Consider the following 21,721-nt stretch of genomic DNA (forward strand, 5'->3'; position numbering starts at 1 on the left):
ATATAACTAATTAGCCGAAATCAGTGTAAAAATGTCCTCCTCACCCCCGTATCTTGCTCCTCATGTGCTGGACATCAGTAATGTGCGTGCTCTTGGTTTTAATGCAGTACAAGATCCACGTTGATCATTCCTGCTACATTCTCAGTTATCCGTCAAGTGCTTGTAACAATAAAGCCCATGGCACCATCTTGTAATGCAGAATAATTAATCTTGTAACTCCCTGTATTTCACAAAAAATGTGCATATTTGTTACTAAAATATAAAAAAATTACTTTCTGGTGTACTGATGTCCCAGATGTTATTAATCCGATCAAAAATGTTCATGTCTTAAATAAAAAAATAATCCCAATAATTAATATGTCGTTTTTCCAAGTCTAAAATAAACACATATGAGCCTACCTAGTAAAATTATGTATTTACCAAGAATCTTCAGAACACAATATTCACCATTTTCATTTTATTGAAGCATAGACTATAAAGTTGATAAAGTAGCATCAAGACAAATAAGATTCAATGAAAATAATTATCATCAAAGATACATTAACCTCATATATAAATCAGTTCACACAGATGAGTGATGAAATGTCCTTAAAAGTCACACAGTCCCATCCAGTCAACTGTGATACAGATCATGTGATACATATAAGACATGTGATACTGTTTCAGAAAATAATGATTCCCATCATCACATCTAAACTGGTTTCATCTCCCCATCGTGTTCTTCTTCTCTCGTGTCTAGAAACAGTTTGTGGTTGATGTCCAGCACTGATGAGGTGTAGCTTGTTCTCAGCCAGATGATCTCTCAGTCCTAAGATCCCAGACCTGGTCAAAGTGAAACAAACAATGCAGAAGAAGTTGTTTAATGGACAGAGAGCGCAGCTTATGTTCTGTGTGGTTTTAGCAGGGTGAGTAACTATGACCCTTGTAGTACTGTACACTTACCATTCTTCAAGCTGTTTTAAGATCTTTTGAGAAGCTTTTCTCTGAAGACAATTTACCACATCCTCTTCTTTCACTCCTTTCAAGAGCATCACTTGGTCAAAACCCCTCATTTGGCTGATGAGATCATCTGTACAAATAAAAATACTGCAATAAATATGTCATTCTGCAAGAATTAAGAAAAAGTTACAGAAGCAAAGGTCTTGCTCATGAGACATTAGCATGTGTAGTTCTCAGAGACTCTAGAATTCATATATTGTTGCAGTAAATGTGTTTTTTTCCTCTAGAATCTTTCTCCAAAGTTCCTGACTTCTCTCACAAATGTGTTTTAGTCTGTGCAGTGTAAGGCCTGGCTTCAAACCAATCAACTATCAATTCACAATTAATAACATAACATTTACAAAACAATGAAATAATGTCAATTGGTGTTTATATCAACTAAACCAATTTCATGACATTTGTCTGCTAATAAAACAGGTGGTGTGTTTTTAAAAACATAATATTAAAAATGTCCAGTCACACTTTGCTAACATGCTGTAATTGTAATAGTATAAAATGAAATCAAGGCTGACATGACCAGTTCTGTGAGAGATCATCATAAAATGTTGTATAACATTGCTTCAACACACACATACCAGAGGACTTCTGTTTGTTTGAGCTCAAGATGGCCATCTTCATTTCTCATCCTGAGCAAATCATATCCTTGGTCTTCCTTCTCTTCTGTGAAACAAGATAATCTCTACTTACTCTCTGTGCAATTAATATTGCTCATTAAACATAATTAAGTTAATTTAAAGTAAGATTCAGACCAGAGCATTTTTGGAGTAAACAAATGTACCTGGGAAGAGCTGATCATGGCAAGATTCGCTGAGACTCAGTAATAGCTCTTTTAGGTTTTAGGAAGGTTTGTGAGGGTTGGCTCTTAAAATAGCTGTTGAGCTCGATATTTTAGACCTGAAAAAGAAGAACAGCATTATCTGGAAAAAATCCTGTAAGACAGAAGGAAGGACATATTATTAATTATGTGCAGCTTGTACATTACACCTCTGTAAAGATGCTGTATAATTAAATGTTAAATGAATCCATTATTGAAAGCAAGTAATTAATAACAAGCTATAGTCATATGAATTCTTTGATAGTGTCAGATGAGACAGTCCTGGGGCTTGTACAATATCATACAAGTGTTAAACTGGATTATTAAGACTGTGATGTGTTTAGGGATCATTTTTAAGACTTTGACCCTGTCCAGATACCCACACTTGCAGTCTTGGCCACTTGAGAGTGTGTGTACGTGACAGTGTGTGCACAAGACTGTCCCCGGTCTTAATAATGCCAAAGCACAGCGTCCTTAACACACACTAAACCTCTCCAATACTGCTCCGGAGCGCTATACAAAGCTTAGTGTATCCCATCATGCATCATGTTTTGGAATAAATCGTCAGACTTTTTGCAGAGATCTCACAAGAGGTCATGGAAAGCTGTCCAATGTACAGTATGTGAAATATTGATAATTAGATATTAAAAATCTCTTTAAACACATAAGTGTCCCATAAGGCAGTGGCTCCCAATCCTGGTCCTGGAGAACCCCAACACTGCACATTTGAGATGTCTCCCTGATCAAACACACCTGATTCAACTCATCAGCTCATCAGTGAAGACTCCAAGGCAGATAAGAGAGACGCCAAAACCGTGCAGTGCTGGGGTTCTCCAGGATCAGGATTGGGAAACACAGTCATCAGGTCATGAAAAGTTCGACACACACTCGTGGTCATCATGCTCACTCGAACACTAGGCCAAATACAGGAAAGACTTCAAATAAGTAATCAAGTGGTCAAGTGAAAAGATGGCAAGTGTGGGTATTTGGACAGTGCAACAGTTTAAGAAACAACAAATGCTGTACAAATTATAACAGCAGGAATTTTTGATAAAAGAGACAAACTATCACAGACTTACTGCTGCAAATATCTGCCTCCGCAGCTTTCTGTCTTCTCCATTTCTGAAGGAATCCCTCTCCAGAAACACCACTGGGCTGACTGCCTTTACGTCTTTTCAGCTAAAAATAAAAATAATAAAAAAGGGGAGAGAAAATAAAATTGAATTATATACAGAATGTTAATAATGATCTGTGAGCAAAATATATATATATATATATATATAAAATATATATATATATATATATATATATATATATATAAACTGATATGAATGAACTGCAAGATGGAAAAATACATGTTTTATTTATTTTTAATTTTTTTTTTTTTTTTTTTTGGATTCACATTAAAAGGTATTAAAAGCATGGTACAGAACACATGATTACTGTGATATCTGTCATATAAAAGCACATAAAAACACTAACATTACAGTGATACAAACATAGCTGGTTTGGTGATTATTGTATTGTTGTATTGATTATTAATATATCATAGTAAAACTACAGTTACAGTTACTAATGTCCCATTTACTGTGTTTTAACTTCACATTTCATTTATTACTATTGTGTCGTGATTACCATGATTTTACTACAAATACAACTTACATCATTGATCCTGAAATTAATAATAATATAGAACGGATCGAAGGTCTATGGCACGTCACGTGACAGATAGAGTTTAATCACACTAATTAGCAGCTGTGTTCATTTATTTAAACGCAATGAAACTCAAACACAGCCGCGGATGACCGATATAATACAGCGATTAAACATATGGCACTAATCTGATTAATAAAGAAGACAGAATACATTTGATAAAAGGCATTAAAAGAGCGTATATACGACTACTCACCCAAACTGTGGAACTGATAGCAAGTATCGCGCGATGTGTGCTGAATGAGACTTCTTGAACGTGATTTCATAGCGATAAACATCTCATGTCCTCGTGTCGAATTCTGACGCCAAAAGTTTCCCACTGAAAGCAATGAAGGTCGTAGTGCTTCGATAGTCGACGCCGAGAGGCACATTTGGCGTCATAAAAGTGACGCTAGGGGCGCTTGACCATGCTTCGATTTTTGACGCCTTTGGAGTGAGAATGGGTTGGAAAGCTGTAAACTGACAATCTTGATCATTGAAGTCCTAACATTAGTTTTTGTGTATATAACTTCTAACACATTAAAAACTGTTTTACAGCATTGCAGAAAACATTGTACTTCATAAGGCATAAGCATCTATCAGTTTGGCAAGATTTGCACTGAAGAATACTGAATGAAACAGCTTTCTCTAATAGAGAGACAAGCTTTTGAGCAGATTTGGGCTAGATTTCACTTCATTTGAACAGAAGTACTATTTCAGCATTACTGGACTCAGAAAGCTGTAAACTGACAATCTTGATCATTGAAGTCCTAACATAAGTTTTTGTGCATATAACTTCTAACACATTAAAAACTGTCTTACAGCATTGCAGAAAACATTGTATTTCATATGGCATATGCATCTATCAGTTTGGCAAGATTTGCACTGAATACTGAATGAAACAGCTTTCTCTATTAGAGAGACAAGCTTTTGAGCAGATTTGGGCTAGATTTCACTTCATTTGAACAGAAGTACTATTTCAGCATTACTGGACTCAGAAAGCTGTAAACTGACAATCTTGATCATTGAAGTCCTAACATTAGTTTTTGTGTATATAACTTCTAACACATTAAAAACTGCTTTACAGCATTGCAGAAAACATTGTACTTCATAAGGCATAAACATCTATCAGTTTGGCAAGATTTGCACTGAATACTGAATGAAACAGCTTTCTCTATTAGAGAGACAAGCTTTTGAGCAGATTTGGGCTAGATTTCACTTCATTTGAACAGAAGTACTATTTCAGCATTACTGGACTCAGAAAGCTGTAAACTGACAATCTTGATCATTGAAGTCCTAACATTAGTTTTTGTGTATATAACTTCTAAGACATTAAAAACTGTCTTACAGCATTGCAGAAAACATTGTACTTCATAAGGCATAAGCATCTATCAGTTTGGCAAGATTTGCACTGAATACTGAATGAAACAGCTTTCTCTATTGGAGAGACAAGCTTTTGAGCAGATTTGGGCTTGATTTCACTTCATTTGAACAGAAACACTATTTCAACATTACTGGACTCAGAAAGCTGTAAACTGACAATCTTGATCATTGAAGTCCTAACATTAGTTTTTGTGTATATAACTTCTAACACATTAAAAACTGTTTTACAGCATTGCAGAAAACATTGTACTTCATAAGGCATAAGCATCTATCAGTTTGGCAAGATTTGCACTGAAGAATACTGAATGAAACAGCTTTCTCTAATAGAGAGACAAGCTTTTGAGCAGATTTGGGCTAGATTTCACTTCATTTGAACAGAAGTACTATTTCAGCATTACTGGACTCAGAAAGCTGTAAACTGACAATCTTGATCATTGAAGTCCTAACATAAGTTTTTGTGTATATAACTTCTAACACATTAAAAACTGTTTTACAGCATTGCAAAAACATTGTACTTCATAAGGCATAAGCATCTATCAGTTTGGCAAGAATTGCACTGAAGAATACTGAATGAAACAGCTTTCTCTAATAGAGAGACAAGCTTTTGAGCAGATTTGGGCTAGATTTCACTTCATTTGAACAGAAGTACTATTTCAGCATTACTGGACTCAGAAAGCTGTAAACTGACAATCTTGATCATTGAAGTCCTAACATTAGTTTTTGTGTATATAACTTCTAACACATTAAAAACTGTCTTACAGCATTGCAGAAAACATTGTACTTCATAAGGCATAATAAGCATCTATCAGTTTGGCAAGATTTGCACTGAATACTGAATGAAACAGCTTTCTCTATTGGAGAGACAAGCTTTTGAGCAGATTTGGGCTTGATTTCACTTCATTTGAACAGAAACACTATTTCAACATTACTGGACTCAGAAAGCTGTAAACTGACAATCTTGATCATTGAAGTCCTAACATTAGTTTTTGTGTATATAACTTCTAACACATTAAAAACTGTCTTACAGCATTGCAGAAAACATTGTACTTCATAAGGCATAAGCATCTATCAGTTTGGCAAGATTTGCACTGAATACTGAATGAAACAGCTTTCTCTAATAGAGAGACAAGCTTTTGAGCAGATTTGGGCTAGATTTCACTTCATTTGAACAGAAGTACTATTTCAGCATTACTGGACTCAGAAAGCTGTAAACTGACAATCTTGATCATTGAAGTCCTAACATTAGTTTTTGTGTATATAACTTCTAACACATTAAAAACTGCTTTACAGCATTGCAGAAAACATTGTACTTCATAAGGCATAAGCATCTATCAGTTTGGCAAGATTTGCACTGAATACTGAATGAAACAGCTTTCTCTATTGGAGAGACAAGCTTTTGAGCAGATTTGGGCTAGATTTCACTTCATTTGAACAGAAGTACTATTTCAGCATTACTGGACTCAGAAAGCTGTAAACTGACAATCTTGATCATTGAAGTCCTAACATAAGTTTTTGTGCATATAACTTCTAACACATTAAAAACTGTCTTACAGCATTGCAGAAAACATTGTATTTCATATGGCATAAGCATCTATCAGTTTGGCAAGATTTGCACTGAATACTGAATGAAACAGCTTTCTCTATGAGAGAGACAAGCTTTTGAGCAGATTTGGGCTAGATTTCACTTCATTTGAACAGAAGTACTATTTCAGCATTACTGGACTCAGAAAGCTGTAAACTGACAATCTTGATCATTGAAGTCCTAACATTAGTTTTTGTGTATATAACTTCTAACACATTAAAAACTGTCTTACAGCATTGCAGAAAACATTGTACTTCATAAGGCATAAGCATCTATCAGTTTGGCAAGATTTGCACTGAATACTGAATGAAACAGCTTTCTCTATTGGAGAGACAAGCTTTTGAGCAGGTTTGGGCTTGATTTCACTTCATTTGAACAGAAACACTATTTCAACATTACTGGACTCAGAAAGCTGTAAACTGACAATCTTGATCATTGAAGTCCTAACATTAGTTTTTGTGTATATAACTTCTAACACATTAAAAACTGTTTTACAGCATTGCAGAAAACATTGTACTTCATAAGGCATAAGCATCTATCAGTTTGGCAAGATTTGCACTGAAGAATACTGAATGAAACAGCTTTCTCTAATAGAGAGACAAGCTTTTGAGCAGATTTGGGCTAGATTTCACTTCATTTGAACAGAAGTACTATTTCAGCATTACTGGACTCAGAAAGCTGTAAACTGACAATCTTGATCATTGAAGTCCTAACATAAGTTTTTGTGCATATAACTTCTAACACATTAAAAACTGTCTTACAGCATTGCAGAAAACATTGTATTTCATATGGCATAAGCATCTATCAGTTTGGCAAGATTTGCACTGAATACTGAATGAAACAGCTTTCTCTATTAGAGAGACAAGCTCTTGAGCAGATTTGGGCTAGATTTCACTTCATTTGAACAAAGTACTATTTCAGCATTACTGGACTCAGAAAGCTGTAAACTGACAATCTTGATCATTGAAGTCCTAACATTAGTTTTTGTGTATATAACTTCTAACACATTAAAAACTGTCTTACAGCATTGCAGAAAACATTGTACTTCATAAGGCATAAGCATCTATCAGTTTGGCAAGATTTGCACTGAATACTGAATGAAACAGCTTTCTCTAATAGAGAGACAAGCTTTTGAGCAGATTTGGGCTTGATTTCACTTCATTTGAACAGAAACACTATTTCAACATTTCTGGACTCAGAAAGCTGTATACTGACAATCTTGATCATTGAAGTCCTAACATTAGTTTTTGTGTATATAACTTCTAACACATTAAAAACTGTTTTACAGCATTGCAGAAAACATTGTACTTCATATGGCATAAGCATCTATCAGTTTGGCAAGATTTGCACTGAATACTGAATGAAACAGCTTTCTCTATTAGAGAGACAAGCTTTTGAGCAGATTTGGGCTAGATTTCACTTCATTTGAACAGAAGTACTATTTCAGCATTACTGGACTCAGAAAGCTGTAAACTGACAATCTTGATCATTGAAGTCCTAACATTAGTTTTTGTGTATATAACTTCTAACACATTAAAAACTGCTTTACAGCATTGCAGAAAACATTGTACTTCATAAGGCATAAACATCTATCAGTTTGGCAAGATTTGCACTGAATACTGAATGAAACAGCTTTCTCTAATAGAGAGACAAGCTTTTGAGCAGATTTGGGCTAGATTTCACTTCATTTGAACAGAAGTACTATTTCAGCATTACTGGACTCAGAAAGCTGTAAACTGACAATCTTGATCATTGAAGTCCTAACATAAGTTTTTGTGCATATAACTTCTAACACATTAAAAACTGTCTTACAGCATTGCAGAAAACATTGTATTTCATATGGCATAAGCATCTATCAGTTTGGCAAGATTTGCACTGAATACTGAATGAAACAGCTTTCCTTATTAGAGAGACAAGCTTTTGAGCAGATTTGGGCTTGATTTCACTTCATTTGAACAGAAACACTATTTCAACATTTCTGGACTCAGAAAGCTGTAAACTGACAATCTTGATCATTGAAGTCCTAACATTAGTTTTTGTGTATATAACTTCTAACACATTAAAAACTGTTTTACAGCATTGCAGAAAACATTGTACTTCATAAGGCATAAGCATCTATCAGTTTGGCAAGATTTGCACTGAATACTGAATGAAACAGCTTTCTCTAATAGAGAGACAAGCTTTTGAGCAGATTTGGGCTAGATTTCACTTCATTTGAACAGAAGTACTATTTCAGCATTACTGGACTCAGAAAGCTGTAAACTGACAATCTTGATCATTGAAGTCCTAACATAAGTTTTTGTGCATATAACTTCTAACACATTAAAAACTGTCTTACAGCATTGCAGAAAACATTGTACTTCATAAGGCATAAGCATCTATCAGTTTGGCAAGATTTGCACTGAATACTGAATGAAACAGCTTTCTCTAATAGAGAGACAAGCTTTTGAGCAGATTTGGGCTAGATTTCACTTCATTTGAACAGAAGTACTATTTCAGCATTACTGGACTCAGAAAGCTGTAAACTGACAATCTTGATCATTGAAGTCCTAACATTAGTTTTTGTGCATATAACTTCTAACACATTAAAAACTGTCTTACAGCATTGCAGAAAACATTGTACTTCATAAGGCATAAGCATCTATCAGTTTGGCAAGATTTGCACTGAATACTGAATGAAACAGCTTTCTCTATTGGAGAGACAAGCTTTTGAGCAGATTTGGGCTAGATTTCACTTCATTTGAACAGAAGTACTATTTCAGCATTACTGGACTCAGAAAGCTGTAAACTGACAATCTTGATCATTGAAGTCCTAACATAAGTTTTTGTGCATATAACTTCTAACACATTAAAAACTGTCTTACAGCATTGCAGAAAACATTGTATTTCATATGGCATAAGCATCTATCAGTTTGGCAAGATTTGCACTGAATACTGAATGAAACAGCTTTCTCTATGAGAGAGACAAGCTTTTGAGCAGATTTGGGCTAGATTTCACTTCATTTGAACAGAAGTACTATTTCAGCATTACTGGACTCAGAAAGCTGTAAACTGACAATCTTGATCATTGAAGTCCTAACATTAGTTTTTGTGTATATAACTTCTAACACATTAAAAACTGTCTTACAGCATTGCAGAAAACATTGTACTTCATAAGGCATAAGCATCTATCAGTTTGGCAAGATTTGCACTGAATACTGAATGAAACAGCTTTCTCTATTGGAGAGACAAGCTTTTGAGCAGATTTGGGCTTGATTTCACTTCATTTGAACAGAAACACTATTTCAACATTACTGGACTCAGAAAGCTGTAAACTGACAATCTTGATCATTGAAGTCCTAACATTAGTTTTTGTGTATATAACTTCTAACACATTAAAAACTGTTTTACAGCATTGCAGAAAACATTGTACTTCATAAGGCATAAGCATCTATCAGTTTGGCAAGATTTGCACTGAAGAATACTGAATGAAACAGCTTTCTCTAATAGAGAGACAAGCTTTTGAGCAGATTTGGGCTAGATTTCACTTCATTTGAACAGAAGTACTATTTCAGCATTACTGGACTCAGAAAGCTGTAAACTGACAATCTTGATCATTGAAGTCCTAACATAAGTTTTTGTGCATATAACTTCTAACACATTAAAAACTGTCTTACAGCATTGCAGAAAACATTGTATTTCATATGGCATAAGCATCTATCAGTTTGGCAAGATTTGCACTGAATACTGAATGAAACAGCTTTCTCTATTAGAGAGACAAGCTCTTGAGCAGATTTGGGCTAGATTTCACTTCATTTGAACAAAGTACTATTTCAGCATTACTGGACTCAGAAAGCTGTAAACTGACAATCTTGATCATTGAAGTCCTAACATTAGTTTTTGTGTATATAACTTCTAACACATTAAAAACTGTCTTACAGCATTGCAGAAAACATTGTACTTCATAAGGCATAATAAGCATCTATCAGTTTGGCAAGATTTGCACTGAATACTGAATGAAACAGCTTTCTCTATTGGAGAGACAAGCTTTTGAGCAGATTTGGGCTTGATTTCACTTCATTTGAACAGAAACACTATTTCAACATTACTGGACTCAGAAAGCTGTAAACTGACAATCTTGATCATTGAAGTCCTAACATTAGTTTTTGTGTATATAACTTCTATCACATTAAAAACTGTTTTACAGCATTGCAGAAAACATTGTACTTCATAAGGCATAAGCATCTATCAGTTTGGCAAGATTTGCACTGAATACTGAATGAAACAGCTTTCTCTAATAGAGAGACAAGCTTTTGAGCAGATTTGGGCTTGATTTCACTTCATTTGAACAGAAACACTATTTCAACATTTCTGGACTCAGAAAGCTGTATACTGACAATCTTGATCATTGAAGTCCTAACATTAGTTTTTGTGTATATAACTTCTAACACATTAAAAACTGTTTTACAGCATTGCAGAAAACATTGTACTTCATATGGCATAAGCATCTATCAGTTTGGCAAGATTTGCACTGAATACTGAATGAAACAGCTTTCTCTATTAGAGAGACAAGCTTTTGAGCAGATTTGGGCTAGATTTCACTTCATTTGAACAGAAGTACTATTTCAGCATTACTGGACTCAGAAAGCTGTAAACTGACAATCTTGATCATTGAAGTCCTAACATTAGTTTTTGTGTATATAACTTCTAACACATTAAAAACTGCTTTACAGCATTGCAGAAAACATTGTACTTCATAAGGCATAAACATCTATCAGTTTGGCAAGATTTGCACTGAATACTGAATGAAACAGCTTTCTCTAATAGAGAGACAAGCTTTTGAGCAGATTTGGGCTAGATTTCACTTCATTTGAACAGAAGTACTATTTCAGCATTACTGGACTCAGAAAGCTGTAAACTGACAATCTTGATCATTGAAGTCCTAACATAAGTTTTTGTGCATATAACTTCTAACACATTAAAAACTGTCTTACAGCATTGCAGAAAACATTGTATTTCATATGGCATAAGCATCTATCAGTTTGGCAAGATTTGCACTGAATACTGAATGAAACAGCTTTCCTTATTAGAGAGACAAGCTTTTGAGCAGATTTGGGCTTGATTTCACTTCATTTGAACAGAAACACTATTTCAACATTTCTGGACTCAGAAAGCTGTAAACTGACAATCTTGATCATTGAAGTCCTAACATTAGTTTTTGTGTATATAACTTCTAACACATTAAAAACTGTTTTACAGCATTGCAGAAAACATTGTACTTCATAAGGCATAAGCATCTATCAGTTTGGCAAGATTTGCACTGAATACTGAATGAAACAGCTTTCTCTAATAGAGAGACAAGCTTTTGAGCAGATTTGGGCTAGATTTCACTTCATTTGAACAGAAGTACTATTTCAGCATTACTGGACTCAGAAAGCTGTAAACTGACAATCTTGATCATTGAAGTCCTAACATAAGTTTTTGTGCATATAACTTCTAACACATTAAAAACTGTCTTACAGCATTGCAGAAAACATTGTACTTCATAAGGCATAAGCATCTATCAGTTTGGCAAGATTTGCACTGAATACTGAATGAAACAGCTTTCTCTAATAGAGAGACAAGCTTTTGAGCAGATTTGGGCTAGATTTCACTTCATTTGAACAGAAGTACTATTTCAGCATTACTGGACTCAGAAAGCTGTAAACTGACAATCTTGATCATTGAAGTCCTAACATTAGTTTTTGTGCATATAACTTCTAACACATTAAAAACTGTCTTACAGCATTGCAGAAAACATTGTACTTCATAAGGCATAAGCATCTATCAGTTTGGCAAGATTTGCACTGAATACTGAATGAAACAGCTTTCTCTAATAGAGAGACACGCTTTTGAGCAGATTTGGGCTAGATTTCACTTCATTTGAACAGAAGTACTATTTCAGCATTACTGGACTCAGAAAGCTGTAAACTGACAATCTTGATCATTGAAGTCCTAACATTAGTTTTTGTGTATATAACTTCTAACACATTAAAAACTGCTTTACAGCATTGCAGAAAACATTGTACTTCATAAGGCATAAACATCTATCAGTTTGGCAAGATTTGCACTGAATACTGAATGAAACAGCTTTCTCTAATAGAGAGACAAGCTTTTGAGCAGATTTGGGCTAGATTTCACTTCATTTGAACAGAAGTACTATTTCAGCATTACTGGACTCAGAAAGCTGTAAACTGACAATCTTGATCATTGAAGTCCTAACATTAGTTTTTGTGTATATAACTTCTAACACATTAAAAACTGTCTTACAGCATTGCAGAAAACATTGTACTTCATAAGGCATAAGCATCTATCAGTTTGGCAAGATTTGCACTGAATACTGAATGAAACAGCTTTCTCTATTGGAGAGACAAGCTTTTGAGCAGATTTGGGCTTGATTTCACTTCATTTGAACAGAAACACTATTTCAACATTACTGGACTCAGAAAGCTGTAAACTGACAATCTTGATCATTGAAGTCCTAACATTAGTTTTTGTGTATATAACTTCTAACACATTAAAAACTGTTTTACAGCATTGCAGAAAACATTGTACTTCATAAGGCATAAGCATCTATCAGTTTGGCAAGATTTGCACTGAAGAATACTGAATGAAACAGCTTTCTCTAATAGAGAGACAAGCTTTTGAGCAGATTTGGGCTAGATTTCACTTCATTTGAACAGAAGTACTATTTCAGCATTACTGGACTCAGAAAGCTGTAAACTGACAATCTTGATCATTGAAGTCCTAACATAAGTTTTTGTGCATATAACTTCTAACACATTAAAAACTGTCTTACAGCATTGCAGAAAACATTGTATTTCATATGGCATAAGCATCTATCAGTTTGGCAAGATTTGCACTGAATACTGAATGAAACAGCTTTCTCTATTAGAGAGACAAGCTTTTGAGCAGATTTGGGCTTGATTTCACTTCATTTGAACAGAAGTACTATTTCAGCATTACTGGACTCAGAAAGCTGTAAACTGACAATCTTGATCATTGAAGTCCTAACATTAGTTTTTGTGTATATAACTTCTAACACATTAAAAACTGCTTTACAGCATTGCAGAAAACATTGTACTTCATAAGGCATAAACATCTATCAGTTTGGCAAGATTTGCACTGAATACTGAATGAAACAGCTTTCTCTAATAGAGAGACAAGCTTTTGAGCAGATTTGGGCTAGATTTCACTTCATTTGAACAGAAGTACTATTTCAGCATTACTGGACTCAGAAAGCTGTAAACTGACAATCTTGATCATTGAAGTCCTAACATTAGTTTTTGTGTATATAACTTCTAACACATTAAAAACTGTCTTACAGCATTGCAGAAAACATTGTACTTCATAAGGCATAAGCATCTATCAGTTTGGCAAGATTTGCACTGAATACTGAATGAAACAGCTTTCTCTATTGGAGAGACAAGCTTTTGAGCAGATTTGGGCTTGATTTCACTTCATTTGAACAGAAACACTATTTCAACATTACTGGACTCAGAAAGCTGTAAACTGACAATCTTGATCATTGAAGTCCTAACATTAGTTTTTGTGTATATAACTTCTAACACATTAAAAACTGTTTTACAGCATTGCAGAAAACATTGTACTTCATAAGGCATAAGCATCTATCAGTTTGGCAAGATTTGCACTGAAGAATACTGAATGAAACAGCTTTCTCTAATAGAGAGACAAGCTTTTGAGCAGATTTGGGCTAGATTTCACTTCATTTGAACAGAAGTACTATTTCAGCATTACTGGACTCAGAAAGCTGTAAACTGACAATCTTGATCATTGAAGTCCTAACATAAGTTTTTGTGCATATAACTTCTAACACATTAAAAACTGTCTTACAGCATTGCAGAAAACATTGTATTTCATATGGCATAAGCATCTATCAGTTTGGCAAGATTTGCACTGAATACTGAATGAAACAGCTTTCTCTATTAGAGAGACAAGCTTTTGAGCAGATTTGGGCTTGATTTCACTTCATTTGAACAGAAGTACTATTTCAGCATTACTGGACTCAGAAAGCTGTAAACTGACAATCTTGATCATTGAAGTCCTAACATTAGTTTTTGTGTATATAACTTCTAACACATTAAAAACTGTCTTACAGCATTGCAGAAAACATTGTACTTCATAAGGCATAAGCATCTATCAGTTTGGCAAGATTTGCACTGAATACTGAATGAAACAGCTTTCTCTATTGGAGAGACAAGCTTTTGAGCAGATTTGGGCTTGATTTCACTTCATTTGAACAGAAACACTATTTCAACATTACTGGACTCAGAAAGCTGTAAACTGACAATCTTGATCATTGAAGTCCTAACATTAGTTTTTGTGTATATAACTTCTAACACATTAAAAACTGTTTTACAGCATTGCAGAAAACATTGTACTTCATATGGCATAAGCATCTATCAGTTTGGCAAGATTTGCACTGAAGAATACTGAATGAAACAGCTTTCTCTAATAGAGAGACAAGCTTTTGAGCAGATTTGGGCTAGATTTCACTTCATTTGAACAGAAGTACTATTTCAGCATTACTGGACTCAGAAAGCTGTAAACTGACAATCTTGATCATTGAAGTCCTAACATAAGTTTTTGTGCATATAACTTCTAACACATTAAAAACTGTCTTACAGCATTGCAGAAAACATTGTATTTCATATGGCATAAGCATCTATCAGTTTGGCAAGATTTGCACTGAATACTGAATGAAACAGCTTTCTCTATTAGAGAGACAAGCTCTTGAGCAGATTTGGGCTAGATTTCACTTCATTTGAACAAAGTACTATTTCAGCATTACTGGACTCAGAAAGCTGTAAACTGACAATCTTGATCATTGAAGTCCTAACATTAGTTTTTGTGTATATAACTTCTAACACATTAAAAACTGTCTTACAGCATTGCAGAAAACATTGTACTTCATAAGGCATAATAAGCATCTATCAGTTTGGCAAGATTTGCACTGAATACTGAATGAAACAGCTTTCTCTATTGGAGAGACAAGCTTTTGAGCAGATTTGGGCTTGATTTCACTTCATTTGAACAGAAACACTATTTCAACATTACTGGACTCAGAAAGCTGTAAACTGACAATCTTGATCATTGAAGTCCTAACATTAGTTTTTGTGTATATAACTTCTATCACATTAAAAACTCTTTTACAGCATTGCAGAAAACATAGTACTTCATAAGGCATAAGCATCTATCAGTTTGGCAAGATTTGCACTGAATACTGAATGAAACAGCTTTCTCTAATAGAGAGACAAGCTTTTGAGCAGATTTGGGCTTGATTTCACTTCATTTGAACAGAAACACTATTTCAACATTTCTGGACTCAGAAAGCTGTAAACTGACAATCTTGATCATTGAAGTCCTAACATTAGTTTTTGTGTATATAACTTCTAACACATTAAAAACTGTTTTACAGCATTGCAGAAAACATTGTACTTCATATGGCATAAGCATCTATCAGTTTGGCAAGATTTGCACTGAATACTGAATGAAACAGCTTTCTCTATTAGAGAGACAAGCTTTTGAGCAGATTTGGGCTAGATTTCACTTCATTTGAACAGAAGTACTATTTCAGCATTACTGGACTCAGAAAGCTGTAAACTGACAATCTTGATCATTGAAGTCCTAACATTAGTTTTTGTGTATATAACTTCTAACACATTAAAAACTGTCTTACAGCATTGCAGAAAACATTGTACTTCATAAGGCATAAGCATCTATCAGTTTGGCAAGATTTGCACTGAATACTGAATGAAACAGCTTTCTCTAATAGAGAGACAAGCTTTTGAGCAGATTTGGGCTAGATTTCACTTCATTTGAACAGAAGTACTATTTCAGCATTACTGGACTCAGAAAGCTGTAAACTGACAATCTTGATCATTGAAGTCCTAACATTAGTTTTTGTGCATATAACTTCTAACACATTAAAAACTGTCTTACAGCATTGCAGAAAACATTGTACTTCATAAGGCATAAGCATCTATCAGTTTGGCAAGATTTGCACTGAATACTGAATGAAACAGCTTTCTCTAATAGAGAGACACGCTTTTGAGCAGATTTGGGCTAGATTTCACTTCATTTGAACCAGTGTTAATTTCGTTGACGAAGACTATGACGAAAAATATTCGTCAACTAACCTTTTTCACGGACGAAAACTAAATAAAAACTAAATAAAAAGTCAGATATGATGACGAAAAACGTGACGAAATATAACTGACACTTTAGTCAACGAATAAAAATGAGACGAAAATATATGGGAGGGACGAATGGAGAAGAGATCCAATCAGAGTGAATCTTTGAGGGTAGGTTGATCTATGCAGAAGCTGACGAGCCATTTTAAAAAGCCGCGGCAAATGCAAGCGCAACAGCTAAACAAAGCAGCAGTTACACAGAAAAGAGAAAAAAGATGAGTTTGCAGAAATTCGCACAGTTTCGAGGACGTTTTTATAACAGTTTAGTTGTTTACACAGGGAACTACACTGCAACCTTTTGAAATGCCTTTGCGACCCAAATTTTTATGGGGTCGTAAATGTATCACTGATTATTTTTGTACCTACTTATGTGTAATGCTATGTTTTAATATGAGCATTTATTAAAACAGAAATGTGTATTTTAAGAATACGTTTTATAACATGCTCCGAGCATTCAACACACACTGAATCGAGCTCTCCTTCAGGACGTTTGCGTCCTCCTGCACCTGAATGAACAAATACAAATCGCATTTTAAATAAACATAAGAAAAAGAGCGAAAAGTGAAAGAGCTCAATTCAGCAGCGCGGTGTTCTGCTGTTCAGGGAGCAAGCAGAGACGCGTCTCAAAGTCTTCTTGCTTTTGTACCGACAACAAATACATACTAAATATGTCGAAATAGCCGTCTTGGAAAGTGTGTTCGAAAAAGTCTGTAGTTATGTCTTCAGTGAAAGTAAAGAGTTGGAAAGAAATCGGATGCCTATCTTTATAATGGATGCATTTGTCTCTTAAAGTGACCGCGCCTAATTTACTAGCTCTGCTGTCAGTGTCTTTAATGTATGAAAATGAAAGTAAATCACTCACTGCTCTTGATTGAATTACTTTGTAGTTTTAACAAGAATTTATCCAAAGTCAATCCAAAAATCAGATAGAATAGATTATATTGTTTTACTAGTGACTAAAAAAAAAAAAAAAAACATTATTAGGGACCTGAGCATGTTTTGCTTAAGTGTTTCTTTCTTTAATTGCTAATGCAACCTTTTCACACCACAGACTGAACCAAATTAACCATTGCGTCAGACATTATCAAGATGAATTTGTTGTTCTGACACAGTTTAACCCTGAGTTATTGTCATATTTTATTACCAATTTCTAAACTACAGCAAATAAACTGTGATATTGTAAGAAACGTTGAAGGTGTCTGAATACATTTTGGTTTGATTGTGTATTTTACTTTACAGTGAAGACTATGCAGTGCTATTTTAAATGAACAAAAACAAACTTTAAAAAAATGTAAACTTTGTGTAAATAGCACAAATAAAGAAATAGAATGAACATACAAATATAATATAGGTGGTTGTCTATTTCAATAATACTGTAATTCATCTTGAAAGAATGTCATATGCATTGCATATCATTCAGGACGAATGCATATCTTTTTCAGAGAGCATGTATATTTTTCATTGAGAGCAGGCCTTATGTTTATTTTATAAATACCATTCCATAACAGACTGATGGAAACATTTAGTCAAGTCAACTAAGTTGACTTTGTTCTACTAAAAAAAAAAACTAGACTAAGACTAAAAGACTAAAGACTAGACTAAGACTAAAACTCTTGTGATATTTAGTCGACTAAAACTAGACTAAGACTAAAACATTTCAGATGACTAAAATGTGACTAAAACTAAATGGTGTGTTATTCAAAAGACTAAGACTAAGACTAAATCCGAATTTGCTGTCAAAATTAACACTGATTTGAACAGAAGTACTATTTCAGCATTACTGGACTCAGAAAGCTGTAAACTGACAATCTTGATCATTGAAGTCCTAACATTAGTTTTTGTGTATATAACTTCTAACACATTAAAAACTGCTTTACAGCATTGCAGAAAACATTGTACTTCATAAGGCATAAACATCTATCAGTTTGGCAAGATTTGCACTGAATACTGAATGAAACAGCTTTCTCTAATAGAGAGACAATCTTTTGAGCAGTTTTGGGCTTGATTTCACTTCATTTGAACAGAAACACTATTTCAACATTACTGGACTCAGAAAGCTGTAAACTGACAATCTTGATCATTGCGGTCCTAACATAAGTTTTTGTGTATATAACTTCTAACACATTAAAAACTGTTTTACAGCATTGCAGAAAACATTGTACTTCATAAGGCATAAGCATCTATCAGTTTGGCAAGATTTGCACTGAATACTGAATGAAACAGCTTTCTCTAATAGAGAGACAAGCTTTTGAGCAGATTTGGGCTAGATTTCACTTCATTTGAACAGAAGTACTGTTTCAGCATTACTGGACTCAGAAAGCTGTAAACTGACAATCTTGATCATTGAAGTCCTAACATTAGTTTTTGTGTATATAACTTCTAACACATTAAAAACTGTTTTACAGCATTGCAGAAAACATTGTACTTCATAAGGCATAAGCATCTATCAGTTTGGCAAGATTTGCACTGAATACTGAATGAAACAGCTTTCTCTAATAGAGAGACAAGCTTTTGAGCAGATTTGGGCTAGATTTCACTTCATTTGAACAGAAGTACTATTTCAGCATTACTGGACTCAGAAAGCTGTAAACTGACAATCTTGATCATTGAAGTCCTAACATAAGTTTTTGTGCATATAACTTCTAACACATTAAAAACTGTCTTACAGCATTGCAGAAAACATTGTATTTCATATGGCATAAGCATCTATCAGTTTGGCAAAATTTGCACTGAATACTGAATGAAACAGCTTTCTCTATTAGAGAGACAAGCTTTTGAGCAGATTTGGGCTTGATTTCACTTCATTTGAACAGAAACACTATTTCAACATTACTGGACTCAGAAAGCTGTAAACTGACAATCTTGATCATTGAAGTCCTAACATTAGTTTTTGTGAATATAACTTCTAACACATTAAAAACTGTCTTACAGCATTGCAGAAAACATTGTACTTCATAAGGCATAAGCATCTATCAGTTTGGCAAGATTTGCACTGAATAATGAATGAAAAAGCTTTCTCTAATAGAGAGACAAGCTTTTGAGCAGATTTGGGCTAGATTTCACTTCATTTGAACAGAAACACTATTTCAACATTACTGGACTCAGAAAGCTGTAAACTGACAATCTTGATCATTGAAGTCCTAACATTAGTTTTTGTGAATATAACTTCTAACACATTAAAAACTGTCTTACAGCATTGCAGAAAACATTGTACTTCATAAGGCATAAGCATCTATCAGTTTGGCAAGATTTGCACTGAATACTGAATGAAACAGCTTTCTCTATTGGAGAGACAAGCTTTTGAGCAGAATTGGGCTTGATTTCACTTCATTTGAACAGAAACACTATTTCAACATTTCTGGACTCAGAAAGCTGTAAACTGACAATCTTGATCATTGAAGTCCTAACATTAGTTTTTGTGTATATAACTTCTAACACATTAAAAACTGTTTTACAGCATTGCAGAAAACATTGTACTTCATAAGGCATAAGCATCTATCAGTTTGGCAAGATTTGCACTGAATACTGAATGAAACAGCTTTCTCTAATAGAGAGACAAGCTTTTGAGCAGATTTGGGCTAGATTTCACTTCATTTGAACAGAAGTACTGTTTCAGCATTACTGGACTCAGCAAGCTGTAAACTGACAATCTTGATCATTGAAGTCCTAACATTAGTTTTTGTGTATATAACTTCTAACACATTAAAAACTGTTTTACAGCATTGCAGAAAACATTGTACTTCATAAGGCATAAGCATCTATCAGTTTGGCAAGATTTGCACTGAATACTGAATGAAACAGCTTTCTCTAATAGAGAGACAAGCTTTTGAGCAGATTTGGGCTAGATTTCACTTCATTTGAACAGAAGTACTATTTCAGCATTACTGGACTCAGAAAGCTGTTAACTGACAATCTTGATCATTGAAGTCCTAACATAAGTTTTTGTGCATATAACTTCTAACACATTACAAACTGTCTTACAGCATTGCAGAAAACATTGTGTTTCATATGGCATAAGCATCTATCAGTTTGGCAAGATTTGCACTGAATACTGAATGAAACAGCTTTCTCTATTAGAGAGACAAGCTTTTGAGCAGATTTGGGCTAGATTTCACTTCATTTGAACAGAAGTACTATTTCAGCATTACTGGACTCAGAAAGCTGTAAACTGACAATCTTGATCATTGAAGTCCTAACATTAGTTTTTGTGTATATAACTTCTAACACATTAAAAACTGTTTTACAGCATTGCAGAAAACATTGTACTTCATAAGGCATAAGCATCTGTCAGTTTGGCAAGATTTGCACTGAATACTGAATGAAACAGCTTTCTCTAATAGAGAAACAAGCTTTTGAGCAGATTTGGGCTAGATTTCACTTCATTTGAACAGAAGTACTGTTTCAGCATTACTGGACTCAGAAAGCTGTAAACTGACAATCTTGATCATTGAAGTCCTAACATTAGTTTTTGTGTATATAACTTCTAACACATTAAAAACTGTTTTACAGCATTGCAGAAAACATTGTACTTCATAAGGCATAAGCATCTATCAGTTTGGCAAGATTTGCACTGAATACTGAATGAAACAGCTTTCTCTAATAGAGAGACAAGCTTTTGAGCAGATTTGGGCTAGATTTCACTTCATTTGAACAGAAGTACTATTTCAGCATTACTGGACTCAGAAAGCTGTAAACTGACAATCTTGATCATTGAAGTCCTAACATAAGTTTTTGTGCATATAACTTCTAACACATTAAAAACTGTCTTACAGCATTGCAGAAAACATTGTATTTCAAATGGCATAAGCATCTATCAGTTTGGCAAGATTTGCACTGAATACTGAATGAAACAGCTTTCTCTATTAGAGAGACAAGCTTTTGAGCAGATTTGGGCTTGATTTCACTTCATTTGAACAGAAACACTATTTCAACATTACTGGACTCAGAAAGCTGTACACTGACAATCTTGATCATTGAAGTCCTAACATTAGTTTTTGTGAATATAACTTCTAACACATT

The 21,721-nt window shown here is 34.3% G+C and overlaps 2 long non-coding RNA genes across 9 annotated transcripts in view; one reads left to right on the plus strand and one right to left on the minus strand.

The window, feature by feature from the left end:
* LOC128026746 (uncharacterized) overlaps positions 1-21,721 on the plus strand; it is a 97,858-nt gene that overhangs the window by 15,600 nt on the left and 60,537 nt on the right. The gene's annotated exons all lie outside the window — the stretch shown is intronic.
* LOC128026749 (uncharacterized) lies at positions 443-3,971 on the minus strand. 3 transcript variants are annotated; one of them, XR_008186511.1, is made up of 7 exons: positions 3,723-3,971; positions 2,893-2,992; positions 2,567-2,727; positions 1,778-1,893; positions 1,575-1,659; positions 943-1,069; positions 443-822 (listed from the first exon to the last, which is right to left on the minus strand). It is a non-coding gene; the product is annotated as an uncharacterized LOC128026749 (long non-coding RNA). The 3 variants fall into 3 exon arrangements; XR_008186513.1 differs by lacking the exon at positions 2,567-2,727; XR_008186512.1 differs by lacking the exon at positions 2,567-2,727 and having other exon boundaries at positions 1,778-1,928.

The sequence above is a fragment of the Carassius gibelio genome, chromosome A13 (genome assembly GCF_023724105.1).
Source record: "Carassius gibelio isolate Cgi1373 ecotype wild population from Czech Republic chromosome A13, carGib1.2-hapl.c, whole genome shotgun sequence".
In the NCBI taxonomy this organism is placed as follows: Eukaryota; Metazoa; Chordata; class Actinopteri; order Cypriniformes; family Cyprinidae; genus Carassius; species Carassius gibelio.